Source organism: Macrotis lagotis, chromosome 1 (genome assembly GCF_037893015.1).
Source record: "Macrotis lagotis isolate mMagLag1 chromosome 1, bilby.v1.9.chrom.fasta, whole genome shotgun sequence".
NCBI lineage: Eukaryota > Metazoa > Chordata > Mammalia > Peramelemorphia > Peramelidae > Macrotis > Macrotis lagotis.
In genome coordinates, this window is record NC_133658.1 from 696,031,915 (window position 1) to 696,050,264 (window position 18,350).

At 37.6% G+C, this 18,350-nt stretch overlaps 1 protein-coding gene across 2 annotated transcripts in view; it reads left to right on the forward strand.

Annotated features, from left to right (window-relative positions):
* STK39 (serine/threonine kinase 39) overlaps positions 1 to 18,350 on the forward strand; it is a 310,860-nt gene that overhangs the window by 226,715 nt on the left and 65,795 nt on the right. The gene's annotated exons all lie outside the window — the stretch shown is intronic.

The following is an 18,350-nucleotide window of genomic DNA, read 5'->3' on the forward strand; positions in this document are numbered from 1 at the left end:
GTAATTATTAAGTGTCTGAGACCGGATTTGAACCCAGGTACTCCTGACTCCAGGGAGGGTGCTTTACCCACTGCTTCACCTAGCCGCCCCCTCTTTAGACATTTCTTAAACATTTCCATAAAATGACCAGTTTGCAAAGGAGCAAAATGCCTTTCTCAGTATATAATATATTTATATACACCCATTTTTCATCTAAAGTGATGCTTATGTTTTTTATAATACTCTTGAGCACATTTTATGGAGTCCATGTTAATGGGTTATTTAATTAGGTAGCTAAAAAGATGAACTAAGTTATCTTTGGATTGAGCAGTATTATGGATCTGAAATTTAAAAATAAACAGTTTATCTCTTGTATACAGTTTTTTCTTGACACAGTGCATTAATGTGCATTTTGTCCTTAAGGAAAGATTTTAGACAGTAATTTAAACTTTTAAAATGTTAGTTGGTATGGTGACATGAGTTATGGAGCTTTTGATGTTATCTGTATCATGATAAATATTTAGCTACAACCAATGTACAACATTAGCCAGTTTATGTCCAACATTAATTTGATAGTCCAGTGCATATTTAGTATAAATCAGCATGTCTTCTTTTCAAAGGAGAGCAACTTAATTTGCTTCATCAATCATAAAAGATACAAACACAAAATCTAATCTGTATCCAAACCTTAGTTGAGCATTTTGGTTTGCTGCTCTTTCACTCTAAGCTACAACAGGCTTTGTTGACTCTATACTAGAACAATAAACACATAAATAACTTAAGTATATTTCTTTTCAGCTCATAGCATGCTTTCCTATATGTTACCTTATTTTGACCAATGTTTCTTATTTGTCTATTGTGGTTGAGGCACGGGGGTTAACCACCAACCCTGTTCTCAGGAGAGTTTGCGGAGAACTGAGATATACAGCATTCATGGAGATAAATAAATGCATAAATAAATATAAATAGATATATAGATATAAAATATAAATATAAAATATATACATATACATATATATAAGTTCATGTCAGCACTGATAGACCAGTTGGATTGGAACGTAGAATGTATGAAGGAACTAAAGTGATCTAAATGGGAAAGAGGCAGGAGTCAGACTGGAAGGACTCTTCAACATCAGACTTATAAGATGTTATGAGGGTAAAATTGACAGACTTTAGCAATAGATTGGATGTGGTTGAGGAAAGGCTAGAGAATGAAGTGACAAGGATGACACCTAGGTTGCATGGCTGGGTCATTGGGAGGATAGTGATACTCCTGTTAGTATTGGGGAAGGTCAGAAAATGAGGGGGAGGGAAATAGTTCAGTTTTGGACATAGTGAGTTTAAGATGTCTTTGGGATGTCCAGATGTCTGTTGGACATTTGGAGATGCAAGTTGTAGAAGTGGTCATTGAAGTTGTGTGAACTGATGTCATGGGAAAGTTTACAGGAAGAATAGAAGTAGTCTCAGGACAGAACCCTCTGGGTTAGAGGCAGAGCCGGCAAAGGGGTTTGAGAAGGAATGCTCAGGTGGAAAGAATGTCATGCAGCCTTAGGAGGTGATGGACTGTGTCACAAGCTGCAGAGGAACCAAGGAAGAGGAGGATGGAGAATAGACCTTTATCTTAAAAGATGATCAGTAACTTTGGAGTGAGCAGTCCTGGTTGATGATGAGATAAGAGACCAACTTGTAGACTGTGAAAGACAGGGAGAAAAAGGGAGAGGAGGCACCTCTGTTGTCACCTTGACTGTTGCTCTTACATTCCTGCCTCTCAGCCCCTATTCTCTACATTCTCTCCTCTACACATTTGTATGTTGACATATATCATACTGTTTAATTTGTTGATTTATGGCCTCAATGGTATGGCATTAGAAAACTAAAATTCTTAGATTGGGGGGGGGGTGAATGGGTTTGGCGGGGGCGTGGTAGAGTTCATAAAAAGTAATGGCTAAGACTCCCTATCATTCACATCTCTCCCATCACTTATTGAAATCTTTGGCATACACAAATTCTATGAATAAATACATAATGATGAGGAGACATAAAACAGGTACCTTGGAACTATCCTCCTGCTTACTATCATTGGCATTGTCTCTTGTAATTTTTGGAACAGTTTTCATTTTATAATATCATCACTTAGCTTATTAGGGATCATATGAGAGGTCATCCTTCTGACAGCATAAGAAGATAGATTGTTTCTCCTGAAGAATAAGATTCATCTTTTAACTTATCTGTATGCTTCCCTCTTCTATGACATTTAAAGGAAAAAAAATCAACTGATTCATGTTTTCAAAGTTATTAAGATTTGAATCGGTAGGGAGGATCTTTGGTCTTATGAGTTTCTGTCTTATGTCTGGACTGATCATCTTTGATATAACAAGGAAAGGAATAAGCATTTATATAAATACTCTATGCTAGGTTCTGGGTTAATTCTTACAAAAACAACATGCAGTTGTTTTACAATTTATGAATCTGAGGCAAACAAGTTGAAATGAGTTAGTCAGGATCCAACCACTGCACCACCTAGCAACCCCTATCATTTGTGTATTGAAATGTAGAAATCCTATCCCCACCTCAAAGTAGATTTCTAAAGATTATCTTCATTATATTAGCAGATCATTTGTTATTTCTAGACAGGATTTCCCTAATCCTGGAAGCATCCCTAGTTCTCAGTATAATGCTAACCAGCATGTTTGATAATCAACTAATAGGATTTTAGATTTAGAGCTGAAAAATATCCTAGAGATTATTTAGTTCAATCTCCTCAGTTCATAGATGAGGAAACTGAAGATAGCAAAAGAAAAGTCATTTACCCTTTAGTAAGTGGCACAGCCAGAATTCTGACCTAGGTCATCTGAATCCAAATTTCTTTAAACTGTACATTCAACTAATCAATAAGCATTTATCGAATGCCCACCATGAGTTTAGACATCCTGGTAGGTGTTAATTATACAAGGATGACACTCCCCTCTCCACTACTTTGTATTTGGTAGCATGTCTTGAAAGATATAGAGATGATCTTAGAGTCAGGACAATCTGAGTTCATGTTCAAACTCTAACATATAATAGCTTTATGACAAATAAATCCCTTAAACCTTTCAGTGCCCCTTTGCAAAGCTCTTGCACAGTCAGGTAGTCTTGAGTTTCTATCCAGTCTTGTTCACTTACTAGCTAGGTGACCCTAAACAAGTCACTTAACCTCTGTTTGCTACAGTTACCTCAGTTATAAAATGGAGATAATAGTAGCACTGGCTCCCAGGGTGATTGTTAAGGTAAAATGAAATAATTTTTGTGAAGCACCTAGCCTAGTCTAAGATTAAGGACTTAGAAGTTCTTTTAATGATCACAGTCTTTCTCTCTCCCTCTCTCTGTTTCTCTTCCCCCTTTTCCTTTCCCCCTCTTTTTTCTCCCTCTCTCTTCCCCTCCTCTCCTTTTTCTCTCTCACTCTTTCTCCCCACCCCCCGTCCCTGTTCCACTCATGCCTTGCCCAAACCTTGATTAGTAAAGCCATCTGCCTCTTCCTTATGTAATACTGACCAGAGCTTCAAAAAAAAAATCTCACAATCCTGCTGACTAGACCCACCATAAATTTTTGTTATCTGTTCTTAGTAGGGCTCTCACTATAATAAGGCAGTGCTTTTTTCTTTAGCTTCCCTAATTGAATTTCTTTCCCACTCTCTCCAACAACTATTCCAATCCTTTTCACTCTTAGAGGCTTCAAAAGTATCCCCTCTTCACACCTTCTTAGAAGAGAGCTTCGCCTCATTTTTTCTGAAAAAAAAATGAGTTTTATCTGCTAAGAACTCCTTTTTCTCTTGTCTTCATCTGCCAACTTCTTGCCACCATTTCTTCCCTTCTGTAGTCTAATGCCAAAGCAGCTGGTTTATCTCTTCACCTCTACATGTACCCTTGATTTCATTTTCCCCCCTTTCTCCTATCTATATCCCTTACTTTCTTTAGCCTGCCCTTATCTACTATTGTCCTTCCCAATTCCTACAGATCCAAATCTTTGCTTTTCTCAAAAAAAAAATTCTCATTTTATCTGTTTGCTATCTCCACTAGCTACCTTCCCATATCTCTCCTTTTTATTTGTAATGTCCTTGAAAATCCTGCCTACATTTTGTACCTCCATTTATTCTCCCCTCACTCTCTTCATTCCTGGAGATCAGACTTCTTCTAACTTCATTGTTCATGATTACCAAGGATCTTTTCGTATCCAAATCTAGTAGCCTCTTCTCAATCTTTACTGTCTTTGGCCTTTTCTTTTTCATTTGACACTACTCTTTTTTCATCTCTGGGTGCTCATAATACTGTTATTTCCTGGTTTGCCTCTTCCTCTTCTCCACTGTTGATGTAGTACCATCTTTCTTGTCATTTAGGCTTGAAAACTTAGAGTAACTCATGTCACTGTTCTTTCCCTAAGTGTCTGTACAATCTATTACATTATTCCATATCCACTAATATGAATGATTCAGTTCCTCTGAACAGTTGTCATAACTCTTTACTAGTTTGCCTCTGATCTATACCCTTTCCCTAAGGTTTCACCTTTATACCATCACGAAAGTGATCTTCCCTAATGAACCTATGAGTAGGGCATTCTTGTGCTCTAAAAGCTCCCATATGCCTATAAGAAAAAATATAAACTCTTTCCAAACTCTCCTCTGGCTCATGCCAACTTATTTTTCAAATTTCCTTTCATACCACTCTGCTTTTCAGTCAAAGTGGACTACTTAGCCATTCCCATTTTAAAATTTCTTGAATTGAATGAATAGTTGTAACATACTTTATAGGCTCCTCCATTTAGTTGTGCTTTCAGTTTGGGAGAAAGAATATTTTTAAGGATTGTTGCCTATATCTGTCTTTGCACTGATTTTAAAATTGTTCCTTTAACATCTCCTAATCATTTAATATTATGACAGGCACATCAGAAAGTATTTTTTAAAAATAGATTCTGAATATTGAGAGCTGGCATTGCAATAGAACAGCACTGACTTGTTTATAAAATTCATTTTCTGGGTATCTTGTCTGCCACATTAACCAATCTAGTGATGGCCTGAGGGGAGGGGCTTTGGTATTCAAAGAGATTTGCTTAGTGTGACATGGTGGTTACAGAGCCAACTGTGAAGCCAGGAAGACTAGGATTCAAGACCTGTGTGATATATATTGGCTGTGAGAAACTGCACAAGTCATCTGACTTGTCAGTGGTCTAGACAATTCTCTTAGACTATAATCTTAGCTAAAGCAAAAGTACTGACCTGCATTTGCTCAGCCAGGATTTCTGTGTTTCTGTGAAATTTCAAGTCCCTATCTCTGTTTAGTTACATGGAGAGAAGATTTTTTTTAACTTCTCAGATTCATTTATGTCATGTTTTCCATGAGGGGCAAAACAAGAAATCAATAAGAAAATATTAAATGCCAGTTTTAAGTGCTTTGCTGGTTATATGTTCAGTTTATAGCATATGGACATGATAGTTTATATGGGTAAAAGTAGTCCTTGGAAACTGTCCAAAGGAAGTGTCTTTAACATTTAATTTTCACCTTTGAAAAATAATCCCAGAATTTGGAAAATCTGTTAATATATGATATGATAGAAAAACCACGTGAGAATTAATTAGAAGTCCTTTAAGTTTGTGAGACTCTCCAGAGTGAGACTGTTGTAAAAATCAGACTTTGGATATTCTCTAAGAAGACAAAAGTTGTTTTATTTAGCATCAGATACACTGCTATCCAGTACCCACAAAGTTGGATGAAATCTCATTTTGCAGCTGGCTCACAGACTGCAAAAAAAAAAAGAGTACTTGCATTTTCCAATACTGCTTCATGTTTTGACTTGTTCAGTAGGCATTGTTCAAAAGATCCCATCTTTGTCACAGTTTTTAAGTGTTCAAGATTTGGTGACTGTAAGGGTCTGGGAAGCAGAGGTGAGAAGTGAGAAAAATGGGGTGTTACAAGAAAGACTCCTGGTATGTAACAATTCTTTACAGGGCCCTTGTTTCACCCATGTGGATACTCATTTTGGTCAATACAGTTGGTACCCCTAGGATAGTAGGATTGTAGATGGGAGCAATGAAAGTGCAGAGGCTATCTAGTGCAACCCATTTATTTACACAAGAGGAAACTGAGACCCAGAGAGACCAAGAAACTTGCCCAATGTTACATTACTCACCAGTGAAGATATAGGAATTTAAGGAGAATATTCAGCATTTTGCAAAAGTGTTATTGAATTTGCAAGTCACTCTCCTTGGTACTAGGTACAAAAACAAAGGAGCCATTACTCTGGGGCAACATATATTCTTCTGGATTCATGAAATGCTGAATTTTTTTTTTTGCAAGGCAGTGGGGTTAAGTGGCTTGCCCAGGGCCACACAGTTAGGAAATAAAGTGTCTGAGGCCAAATTTGAACCTCAGGTCCTCTTGAATCCAGGGCCAGTGCTCTATTCATTGTGCCATCTAGCCACCCCTTAAAATGCTGAATTTTTAAAGGACCTTTTGCAACTGGCTCAACAAACATTTTTAAGCACCTATGATGAGCCAGACACTGTACTAAGCACTGGGGATTAAAGAAAGCCAAAACCAGCTCGTAGGAATTCACATTATAGACACCATGTAAACAGCTATATTCAGAGAAACTATCTGTAGGATAAACTGGAAATAGTATTGGTGGGGAGGACTGGGACAGGCTCCTCCAGTAAATCCAGGAGTCTGAGGTAAGGAGAGAGAGGATTCCAAGTCTGGGGAAAAGTCAGTGAAACTGCAGGAGTCAGGAGAGCTGGGCTCCAGGAGGTGGTGTAGAAGAAGCAAGGGGGTCAGTGTCACTGGATTATAGAATCTTTGGGGGGATAGAGGAGGAGAATGAGGTATAAAAAGACTGGAAGAGTTCATGTTAGGAAAGACATTAAACATCAGAGGATTGAACATTTCATCTTGGAAGTAATAGGAGAGAGAGATATGGTCAGAATACCAACTGCAGCTGAATGAAGGATGGACTTTAGGGGGTGAAGCAGAGAGAGATCAATCAATAGGCTATTGTAATGGTCCAGTTTGAGGTGATAAAGACCTGTACCAGGGTCTCGGCAATGCCAGAGGAGAGAAAGGAGAATATATGTGAGCTGCTGCAAAAGTAGAATTAACAAGTCTTGGCAGCAGATTGGATATGGCAGTTGCATTCACCAGTCATCTCTTTGCAGGTGTATTTCAGATTAATTTATCCAGCCCTAACATCCCTCCTTCCCTCCAGTGTGTTAGACATCACATTCAGGCTATTTTGTGGACATCTTAAAACTCAGATATGTCCAGTAAAAAGTTCCTTCCTTCCCCTCTCCTCTTCCAAACTACCTCTGTTCCTGTTCTACCACTGTCTTTCCACTCCCCCCAGCTCACAGTGTTATCCTTGGCTCCTCACCTCCTGAAAATATTTAATTGAAATTAGTGTTACTATCTTGGTGGTTTCTGTAATTGCCTCCAAGATGTCCTTAGTAAATTCCTTGTTGTTGGTTATTTGTTTTCCTTGCTTTCATGTGAGAGGACCTAGAGAGGAAGCTGTTTTATACTCTTCCTTGGCAGCAGGTGGAGGCACTTAGCCGGCCTGAGCAGAGAATCTGCGGCTTCTTTAAACAATTCTGCACTCTGTTTTGAGGTGGGAACCTCTCTGAGGACTTGTCTTCTTGATCAGATTTGAGTAATTCAGGGGACTGTTTTCAAAGTGATTTCAGCCCTTGGTTACCAGGTCTCTGGAGATGACGAATGGTAAGATTTCTTGCTCACGATTCTCAGTCTTGAAAAGTAACAAGCACATGTCAGTGCTAGAGCTTTCTCTGCATTTAGATGCCTGTTGAAAACAAGTTTCCCAGGACATATTTTTTTGCTTCATTTGATAACCATTGAAGATCTAGAAAACTTTGCACTGCCTGGTAAAAGTCATAAATTTGATGGTGGAATGGGAGATGGGTGAATGGTGTGGCCTGTGGAGCCCAGCAACAGACTAATCTTTGGTCCTTGTGTTGAAGGAAGGGTTTCCCTTTGATATCTTATAAATATCTTGATATCTTTTCTATTTGTTGATCACCTACTCCACTTAGAATATCATTGAATATTTGTTAAATGATCACGAAATGGTAAGGGATTTTCAGGCATACAAAATATATAATTCCCTCTCCCTCCTACTTCTCTTACCCCTTCATCTTTATATTTCAACTTAGATAAATAAATATAAATGCTAAAATGCTTAGTTTTTCTTATGAGGAAGCATTGATTATAGCATCAAAGTGATTCCTGAGATGGTAACAAAACATTGTATACTGTTAAAGGCAGGAATTTCTAAAATACCCCTATACTTTAGACTGGATCTGTGGTTCTTATATAGGATGCCCCTCCAGTATCAGGAATGTGGAATTCTTTGAAACAAATAAAAGTTATTTTACCTCCTAAGCTTGATTATGTGAACAATTTAGGAATTGATCACATTGACAAAATCCAGAAAACAGTGGCTCCTATTTTTGTTTTTAGCGAAAAACAATAGAAGTGTTTATCATTTATGAAATAGATATACAGTGTGCTGCATAGTCTAAGGGGCAACTCTATCCTCATCTATCAAAGATCTCTTTGCTAATTTTAGCATTTAATCAGGTATCTAAGATATTATGGAATTTTAACCCATTACTGGACTCCTTTAACACCCAGGAGCCAGAAATCATCTTTTTTTTTTTTTAAAGGATTTTGCAAGGCAAATGGGGTTAAGTGGCTTGCCCAAGGCCACACAGCTAGGTAATTATTGTGTCTGGGACTGGATTTGAACTCAGGTACTCCTGACTCCAGGAGCAGTGCTCTATCCACTGCGCCTCCTAGCCACCCTCAGAAATTATCTTCTTAACCACCAAAATTTCCCTTACTAAGAATCTTATATGGGGCGGCTAGGTGGCGCAGTGGATAGAGCAGCAGCCCTGCAGTCAGGAGTACCTGAGTTCAAATCCAGCCTCAAACACTTAATAATTACCTAGCTGTGTGGCCTTGGGCAAGCCACTTAACCCCATTTGCCTTGCAAAAAAAAAAGAATCTTATATTCTGTGACCTTGAATAAGTCACTAAACCTCTCTCTCTGCCTCAGTTTCCTCTTCTGTAAAATAGAGGTAGTAATTAGTGCCTAACTCTTTGAGCTGTTATGAGGTTTAAATGAGATGAGTTATCTGCTCAATTTAGAGTGTTACATAAATTATTGTTACCGTCATCATTATCATCATTGTTGTTGTTATTGTGGGAAAAATCTACAAGATCCTTGACTGGAGTTTCCTGAATTGTGTTTGAGTTTACTGCTACATGTCTTAAAAAATTAGAACTTAAGGAAGAAGTTGGAGATAGAAGGATAGGAATGTGTGTAGGTAGGGGAGAAGAAGCAAAGAGAGGAGCACGTTGGAATAATTCCATATTTGAAAATTGTTGTAGTGAAGAAAACCAGGGTATTGAGAGGATTATTAGAAGTCAATAAACTTAAAGGAAGAGGGAGGTGGAAAGGGTAGATCAGTCTTTAAAGAGATAGAGATATCCTAGCTTAAATTATCCTCTTTCAGAACTTGTACTTTCTTAGAGAGATAGTTGCCTATCCTTTCCTTACATATTCAAAAATTAAAACTGTAGACACTTGTAGTAATATGTTCCAGTTTTTGCTCTGATGAATTTACCCAAATTAAATAGGTGGCTAAATAACTTTAGTCTCCAAGGGAAATATAAATTACTATGTTTTGGGTTTTTTTCAGTAATGCAAAGAAATATTTCCTGGATGCAAAAAAAAAAAAGTGACCCCCCAGCTGCATTTGTAAGACCTCAGAAACCCAGTATTACTCTCTTATCTTTTAGAATTGGCTCCAGGGCTTTTGTCATAACTAAATAAATGAAACCACTTCCTGCATTTGAGGCAAGCCTTTTGCATTGGGGTGAACCTATCAATTTTCCCCACTGCACAGCATCTTCCCTGAATTAGAGTGGGTTGTCATAGAAACTTTGGAATAACTTTTCAGTCCCCTATTTGAAAAATTTGTCAACATATTGACTGATTGTCTCTTGAGTTCCTTATGAAAAACTGGATGTCTAGATTTTCTTCGGAGTTCTCAGTTCAGTCACAAATGCAGTGTGAGCTTAATTTGATTTTTAAATATTGAGTGGTCTTAATGTGGTTTGTAAGTGTGATAATTTGAACATAGTAGGTGTTTGTTGAATTTTGCCCCAGAGAAAAATAAATTTGTCCTGAAGTGCACTGATGAGTTCTTAGCTTTTAAAAATGATCATTCAAGCTTGTTAAAGTGCTTTGCAAATCTTAAAGTACCATAGAAATGTCATTATTTTTATTTATTGTCACATATTTGCATCAATATTTATAAACTCATATTACAAATTAACAGGAACATTCTGTGTATCAGATTTTTTTTCTTAACTGTATTAAGTTGCCAATTCTTTTGAAAGTAGGGAGGGAATAAACATTTATTAAGCACTTAACTATATGATAAGAACTTTACAAATACTAAGACACATTAATGTTCCTTCGGGTTACCAATTGCCATTAAAAAAATAATATCAGAATTTAAAACATTTTGTTCACAAATTGCCCTGCCTTTTGCTTGAAAGAGGGTTAAAAATTATCAAGATAACAAGAAGGAATTCAGAGAGCATATCTAAAAGTAAATTATATGGTCAGGCATGATGGTCCACATATCATTGTTGCTGTTGGGAGTGGCTGAGATTAGAGGATAGAGAGTTTAAAAGTTTTGAGCATCAGTAAAGCTAATGGTCATCAGGTGTCTGTGAGCCGTGGGGCAGAGTGCTATCAGATTGCCTAATAAGGGGTGCATGTTCTTACATGGGGGGAAGGGAGCACATTAAAGCATCCATGGTGAATAATATTGGGTTCTGGCCCCTAAGTGTCCACTGCACTCCCAGTTTGGGTAAGATAGAATTTGACAGACTAATGAAATCATATGATCAGTCCTCCAAAGAGGATCTAAGGAGAGCATTTATCTACCCTATTCTATTAGGCACTGTGGGGAATGCAAATTCAATTTCAGCAAATCTTTATTAAGTGATTATTGTGTAGAAGTTACTGTGCTAGGTACAGGATACAGAGAGAAAAAGAGTCTATAATGTCATGAGATGCATGGGAAGTGGGTTACAGATAGAAGTACCTTCTAGAGAGGGAGAAGACAGTGACCACTGGGGACATCAGGAATGGCCCCTGAGAAGGCTACAAGGTGGAGGCATTTTAGATGTGGAGTCCCACCAGGGCAGAGATGGAATGCTGCAGAGGAGATTATTCTCATAGCTTGTCGGCCACTTAGGAGGAAATTAGACTGGGAAGGTCAGTGGGATCCGGATTGCTATGCTGATAATTTTAATTTTTCCTGGATGGCATCAGATATGCCACGGCTGAACATGGGTTTAGGAATATCAATGTGGTAACTAAGTGGCTACTGGATTGTAAGCAGGTAGAGTTGCAAGGTCCGGCAAACTGGAAAAGACAATGAGGGTTGCATGAACCAGAGGAGAATGAACAGATAACAGGATGTTGTGGAGGAGGAGTGACTGAACCTGGGAAAGCAACTGGAGGTGAGGAAGGAGAGAAAGAATAATCAGAATTGATGGTCATGTTATAACCCTGGCCTAGTACTGCCTCAACAGAAATAGTAAATGATAATTAACAATAACTGGCACATGTCTAGAATTTTAAGACTGCATAAACATGTTTTCTTTTGCTGTTCAGCACAAACTCTTGAGGTAAATATTGTAGCTATTATAATCCCATTTTTAAAAGTAGGATGCTAGTTAACAGAAATGAAATGACTTTCGTACTAATACAACTAGTTAATCATGGTGATATAAAATCTCAGGCCATTGGAAGATGAGTTTGGCAAAGAACAGACTTGAGAAGAAGAAGAATGAGTTCTTTCAGTGCTACAGGTGGAAGTTTTATTCAGACAGCATTTAATCATAGATAATGAATTTAGAGCTGGAGAAGCCATCTAAACTAATCCTTTCATGTTTAAAAATTTTTTATTTAGGGGCGGCTAGGTGGTGTAGTGGATAAAGCACCGGCCTTAGAGTCAGGAGTACCTGGGTTCAAATCCCAGACACTTAATAATTACCTAGCTGTGTGGCCTTGGGCAAGCCACTTAACCCCATTTGCCTTACAAAAAAAAAACCTAAAAAAATTTTTTTTCTTCATTTAAGGCAATGGGGTTACTTGACTTCCCAAGGTCACACAGCTAGATTATTATTAAGTGTCTGAGGTCAGATTTGAACTCATATCCTGCTGACTCCGGGGCCAGTGTTCTAACTACTGTACCACCCAGCTGCCCCCAGTTCTCTCATTTTTCAAATGATATACTGAAACCCAGCAATATTAATGTGACCTGCCACCGAAAATCAACTAGGCAGTGGCAGAAGTGAGATTCAAACCCAGTTTTGTTTTTGGTTTTGGTTTTCTTTTTTTCACATCCAATTCTGGACTCTGCATTGTACCACATTGCCTTCTGTAGGGAGCTGCAGTAAAATCTCTATATAAGAGGAAAAGTATCCCCTTGCTTTCAGTGGGTTGATAGTCTAATTGGGATTGGGACACCTCTAAACATCTGAGTAACTTGACAGTTTAAAATAAATTGCCCCAGTCAGTGTCATATAGCAGGAAGGCTTTGAAACTCAGGGGAGGCAGAGGAAGGACTCGGTAAACTGGATTAGTTACAGAGATCGACTTCCTCTATTTCTGGGGCTTTGTTTTGTGGTGCTGTCGAGTTGAACTTCACTAGTGGTTTTGCTGTGGGGTGGCAAGAAAGAAGATCTAGGAGGTGATCGAGATTGCTATTAGCAAAATTGTGGTATGTTAGAGCTGGAGAGGATCAGAACAACAGGAATTTGGAGCTGGAAGATGTCATCTAGTCCTTCTCATGCATAGGTGGGGAAACTGAGGCCCAGTGAGGAGAAAGGACTTGCCTAAGGTTGTGTAGGTTGCCCCAAGGCAGAAACGGGGTTGAAATCAAACTCTTTTGACTCTCCAGATCAGCGGGCTTTTCACTGTTCCATTCTGCCTTATGACTTTTTTTTTTAAGTAAATTTTTTATATGAGCCAGCGGCTATGATTTGAACATACCTAGTATGTATGAGGCTCAGTGCCTGCTTTTGTTTCCCCTACTCTCTTCTGGCTCACCTACTGCAATCTAGTGTCTTGCCAAGCCTCCCTTACCTTCATTTTACCCCAGTCTGCCTCCCTCTCACCATGCCTGCTTTTCTGATCTTTGCCTTTAGCCTATGTTTCAGGTACCTTTTCTACTCCTTCTGCTATTATATTTCTTTTTTTTTATAAAAAAATTATTCTTTTTGTTTTGTCATGAATTTAAATACATTTCCATATACAAAGAACAGTAAAAAGAATTGTATATGAATCTACAAATATCTTACATATAGCTTGATTTTCTAAAAGTTTATATTAAATGTAGCATGATCCAACAATGCCATGTTTATGTGTCCCTCTATCACTATTATCTCTACCATCTACTCCCAGTTCCCATTAAAGGTGTGTGATTTTGGGGTGGAAATGCACATGTTCAACACTGACATATTTTTTTTAATCTTTTATTCAATCCTTTATTTGCTCTGATTTTTATCATTGCTAATTTTTTTAATAGGCTCACAAGTTTAGAGCAGAAGGGTCTTTAAATCTAATTTCTTCATTTTACAGATGAGACAACTGAGGCATAGAGAGACTCAGAGACTTGCCAAGGTCCCATAGCCAGTAATTGCCTAAGATGGGATTTAACTTCAGTTCCTCTTCCCTCCACAGCTGGCACATATTCATTATGTTGTCTTTTGTCCTGTCTCCTACATATGCTCTTGATCTTATTGAAATGCTTCATCAAGATTTTTGGATGGTTGTTGTCATTTTGATGATCAAACCAAGCTGATTTTTCATGACATATAATACCCTAAAGCTGACTTCAAAACATCTAGCAAGCCACCAAGTTCAGGGATGGGAGACTTGTTGTAGCAGTCTCAGCATGAAAACTTCTTATTGAATGAGGGTGAAAGGACATCTCTCCCTCCACCTTCCCCCATTCTATTTTCCTATTGTATCCTAGAAGCAGAATCTGAAGAAAGCTACTAAGTCTGAGGAGCATGAGAGACTTTACAGGGAGGGTAGCTGACATTAAAATGACAGTACCACTGATGTTCTCCACAGCTTTCTTGGTTACCTCTCCCCCCCAGTCCTCAAAGGTTACCTATAGGCAACTTGTTGAGGTCCCTTCCTAGGGAACTCTGAAAGAAAGGGATGACAGAAAAAATGATATGCTATAGCACGTGGAGCCAAGAGAAGGTTTTAAGAAAGAAAACCTCCCTACAGGACAGAACAATCACCTCTTCAAGTGCCCTGTATGCCAAGGCTTTTGGAGGTTACTGTCAAACAGCTAAGTCCCCAAATAAAGGTAGTTTTAAATGTTCTGTTATAAAATTTCCCCCGAAAGTTCCTTCATAAAGATATTTATATCTTAGATGTAGTGAAGCAACCAGGATTCAAATGCAAAATGGAAGTCAAGATACTCTACCTTGAGGAGATAGAATAATAATAATATTCTTTGAATAGCCAGGTCAGAGAGGGGGATCTTGTTGAAAATACTTAAGAGTATATGAAATCTTAATGTGAGAGTTCCAAATCTTAGAAACTGGTATGAGCCTGCAATACATTTCAAGACAAAAACCTAGGGAGGCATTTGAAAAAAAGTCATTGCTTGAGCAGTGGCCTAGATCTTCTGCTGAGGTCTGCCTGTGGCTGTGACACTTCTTTTGGCTTGACTTAAATGAGATCTACACTTCCACTTTCTCTGTCATTCCGGCAAGGGAAATTTATAGCTAGTGTTTATGTTTGTTTGCTCTGGTTATGAGAGTGAGGGGAGTGAGAGAAGGAATATGTGTGTGTGTGTGTGTGTGTGTGTGTGTGTGTGCACATTTTGTTCTTTAAAATTTAATATCAGGGTAGCATGACTTAATCAGGAAGAAAAAGTGTTTATGATTGCAGGTTTTCTATTTCTCTTTTTATTGGACTTTTGTCCTCTTCTACTAAAGGAGAGGACTAACTGTTCTGTTAAGTAATAATCTTAGACATTTTCTTGATGTGAGAAGTTAGTTAACTAAACTAGGATCATTACTGCAATCCTTGGTGATCTTTATTGCTATTTTCCTTTTCCACCCTCTCTTTGACTGAACCTCAAATACACATATCAATATGCATGTATACATGCATCTCTGACTTCTTTCAGATGCCAGTTCCAACTTTCCAAATACCCACTAAAGATAACCAGGTGGTTTCCTGGTAACTCAACATTAGCTTATCCCAAAGCAAGATCATTATCATGCCTCCTCCTCCACAAAGGGAAAACACCAATCTGGCACATCCTTGTTTCTCTGATGTTATTAATGGGGATGACCACCATTCTCTTTGGTGATCAACATTCAAATCCTTTTTAAAAAAAATATAAATATTTTATTTGTTTTCCAATTATATGCACAATTGTAATTTCTGATAATCATTTTTTTCTGGCAGAGTTTTGAATGTTGTAATTTTTCACCCTCCTCCTTCCCTCCCCCAACAGAAGACAGTCTGAGAGTCTTTACATCTGTTTCCATGTTATGTGTATGTATCAAAATTGAATGTTTTGAGAGAAAAAACAGTCCTAAAGAAAGTATTAGAGATAGCAAAATAATGTAATACATAAAATGACTTTTTTTAAAATTGAAGATAATATTCTTTGGTCTTCATTTAAACTCCATGGTTTTTTCTCTGGGTACAGATGGTATTCCCCATCACAGATCCCCTAAAATTGTCCTTGTTTATTGCACTGATGGAGTGAGCAAATCCATCAAGTTGATCATCATCCCATGTTGTTAGCATGTAAAATGTTCTTCTGGTTCTGTTCATCTGACTTAGCAGCTGTTCATGCAGGGCTTTCCAGACTTCTCTGAAATGCCGTCCCTCCTGATTTCGAATAGAACAATAGTGCTCCATCACATGCTTACACCACTTCTTTAGTCATTCCCCAATAATTGATGGGTATTCCCTTGATTTCCACTTCTTTGCCACTACAGAGTTGCTATAAATATTTTTGTACATGTAGGCAAACTTTTTAATGCATGCTTGACTCATCCTTTGTCCCATCAATATCCAAAGCACAAGTGGTTTCCAATTCTTTAATATCTCTCACATTCTTTTGAACCTTTCAACCTTTTCAGGCTCTCATTACTTCATGTTTAGATTTAAAAAAATTTTATTTCAGGCAAGGGGGTTAAGTGACTTGCCCAAGGTCACACAGCTAGGCAGTTATTAAGTGTTTACAGTTGGATTTGAATTAAGGTCCTCCTGACTCCAGGGCTGGTGCTCTACCTACTATGCCACCTAGCTGCCCCTCATGTTTAGATTTTTGCAGTAACTCTTGAATTTTTTAAAAGAAGTTTATTTTATTTTGATTTATTTATTTGTTTGTTTATTTTTAGGATTTTGCAAGGCAAATGGGGTTAAGTGGCTTGCCCAAGGCCACACAGCTAGGTAATTATTAAGTGTCTGAGCCTGGATTTGAACCCAGGTACTCCTAACTCCAGGGTCGGTGCTTTATCCACTGCGTCACCTAGCTGCCCCAAGAAGTTAATTTTTTTTAAAGAACCTTACAACCGTAGTCTATTTTCATGCTACTTCCAGATTAATCTTGCCCAATGTTTATTTTATCATATTGTCCTCAATTTTTTTCCCCAAGAGATCTCTACATGTTGAATGTATTCTAAACTTAACATGACTTTTCAAGTCCTTAATGATCAATTCAATCTTAACTCCCACAATTCGCCAGTTGTTGGATAAAAGCATTGAAATGTGAGTCGGGAAACCTGAGTTCTAGTATTGACTCAGCATCAGCTAGCTGTGTATGCATTCATTTGACTTTGTATACTATTCCTTCCATTTCTGTTTGTCAAAACCCTATATCTCCTCATCCTCTATGAATTCTTCCCTGAATCCCAGCTACAAATTGTTATCTCCCCCAAAATAAGAAAACAAAAAACAAAACCAACTTTGTAGTTCTCTTTATGGCACTAATGAACTCTTGTGTTATAGTAATTATTTGTATACTTTTTAATCTTTCTTTTAAAATATTAATTTCCCTTATGGAAAGGTCTGTGTAATATTCATATTTTGTATTCCACAATACCAGGCTGTGTCGTATATGCAATATGCGTTCATCTCTTAAATTAATCAGACAATATTTTGAAGCATTTACCACGTTTTTTATACTTGTGGAATTATGCTAGTGTTAGATCCCTGTTGTATATTTTGTCACAATTATAGTATATGTGGTTTGGAATTTGAGGACTTTTTTTTTATCACATATCTCCACCAAGATTTTCAGATAAGAAGCATGGGAAAAAAATCATCTCTTCCTCTCTCTCTGCCCCCCCCAATAGAACAAACCTATACCATCTTACACCCATCTGAAAATCACTTCTAGCTTGTTCTCAGGATTAAAATTATTAATAATAATAATAATAATATTGCTTTGTACTAATTTTAGTCTTTCAAGAGCATCTGCCAGAAAACAGAAACTGCTCATTGGGTGATCATTGCAGATATATAAATGGGCATTCATGGGCAATAGTTATCTTATTCTTATTCCAAGAGTAGGGAAAGAAATGAGCCATGGGTATTCTTGATTCTAGGTTTTGAGAAAGCTCAGGTGATCAACCCCAAACATCAACAAGGCACTCTGGATAGAAGGCTTCCAGATTGTATAGGCATTACCTATGTCCAACTTTGATCCTGGCTAATTACACAGCTGTTTGGCAGCTAGGAACAGACAGTGATTTGTAAAAAACCTTTTTAGGTTATTTAAAAATGTTTTGTCAGTGTGCACATCAAACAGACTGAAGTACGTCAGAACATAAGTGAGTATTATACTTTCTCTTTCTATTTGGTTTGAGAATAAGATTATCTACTTATGCTCTGGAAAAGTACATAATTAAATTGGTACCTGCTGTTCCTCTGGCGATCCAAACACGTTTTTAATGTTCAGAATAAATACAATGAGATTTTGAATTGTGTTCCTCATGTTCTGTGTAGTTACTGCTAGCCTATATCCTTCCTGAATAACAGCAGTGATGATCATCTCTATGATAGAATTCTGAACTTGTATTTTTAAGTTCAGTGATATCTTTAGTTTGGTATAGAATATATGGATGATACATATATTCTATCTTGACACAAAGAGATTGCCAAAATATAAGATAAGATGTTAGAAAGGTACATAATCTGGAGATCATCATCATTCTCTCATATGAATGTCAGTATGCACTGAATTTAATTCATC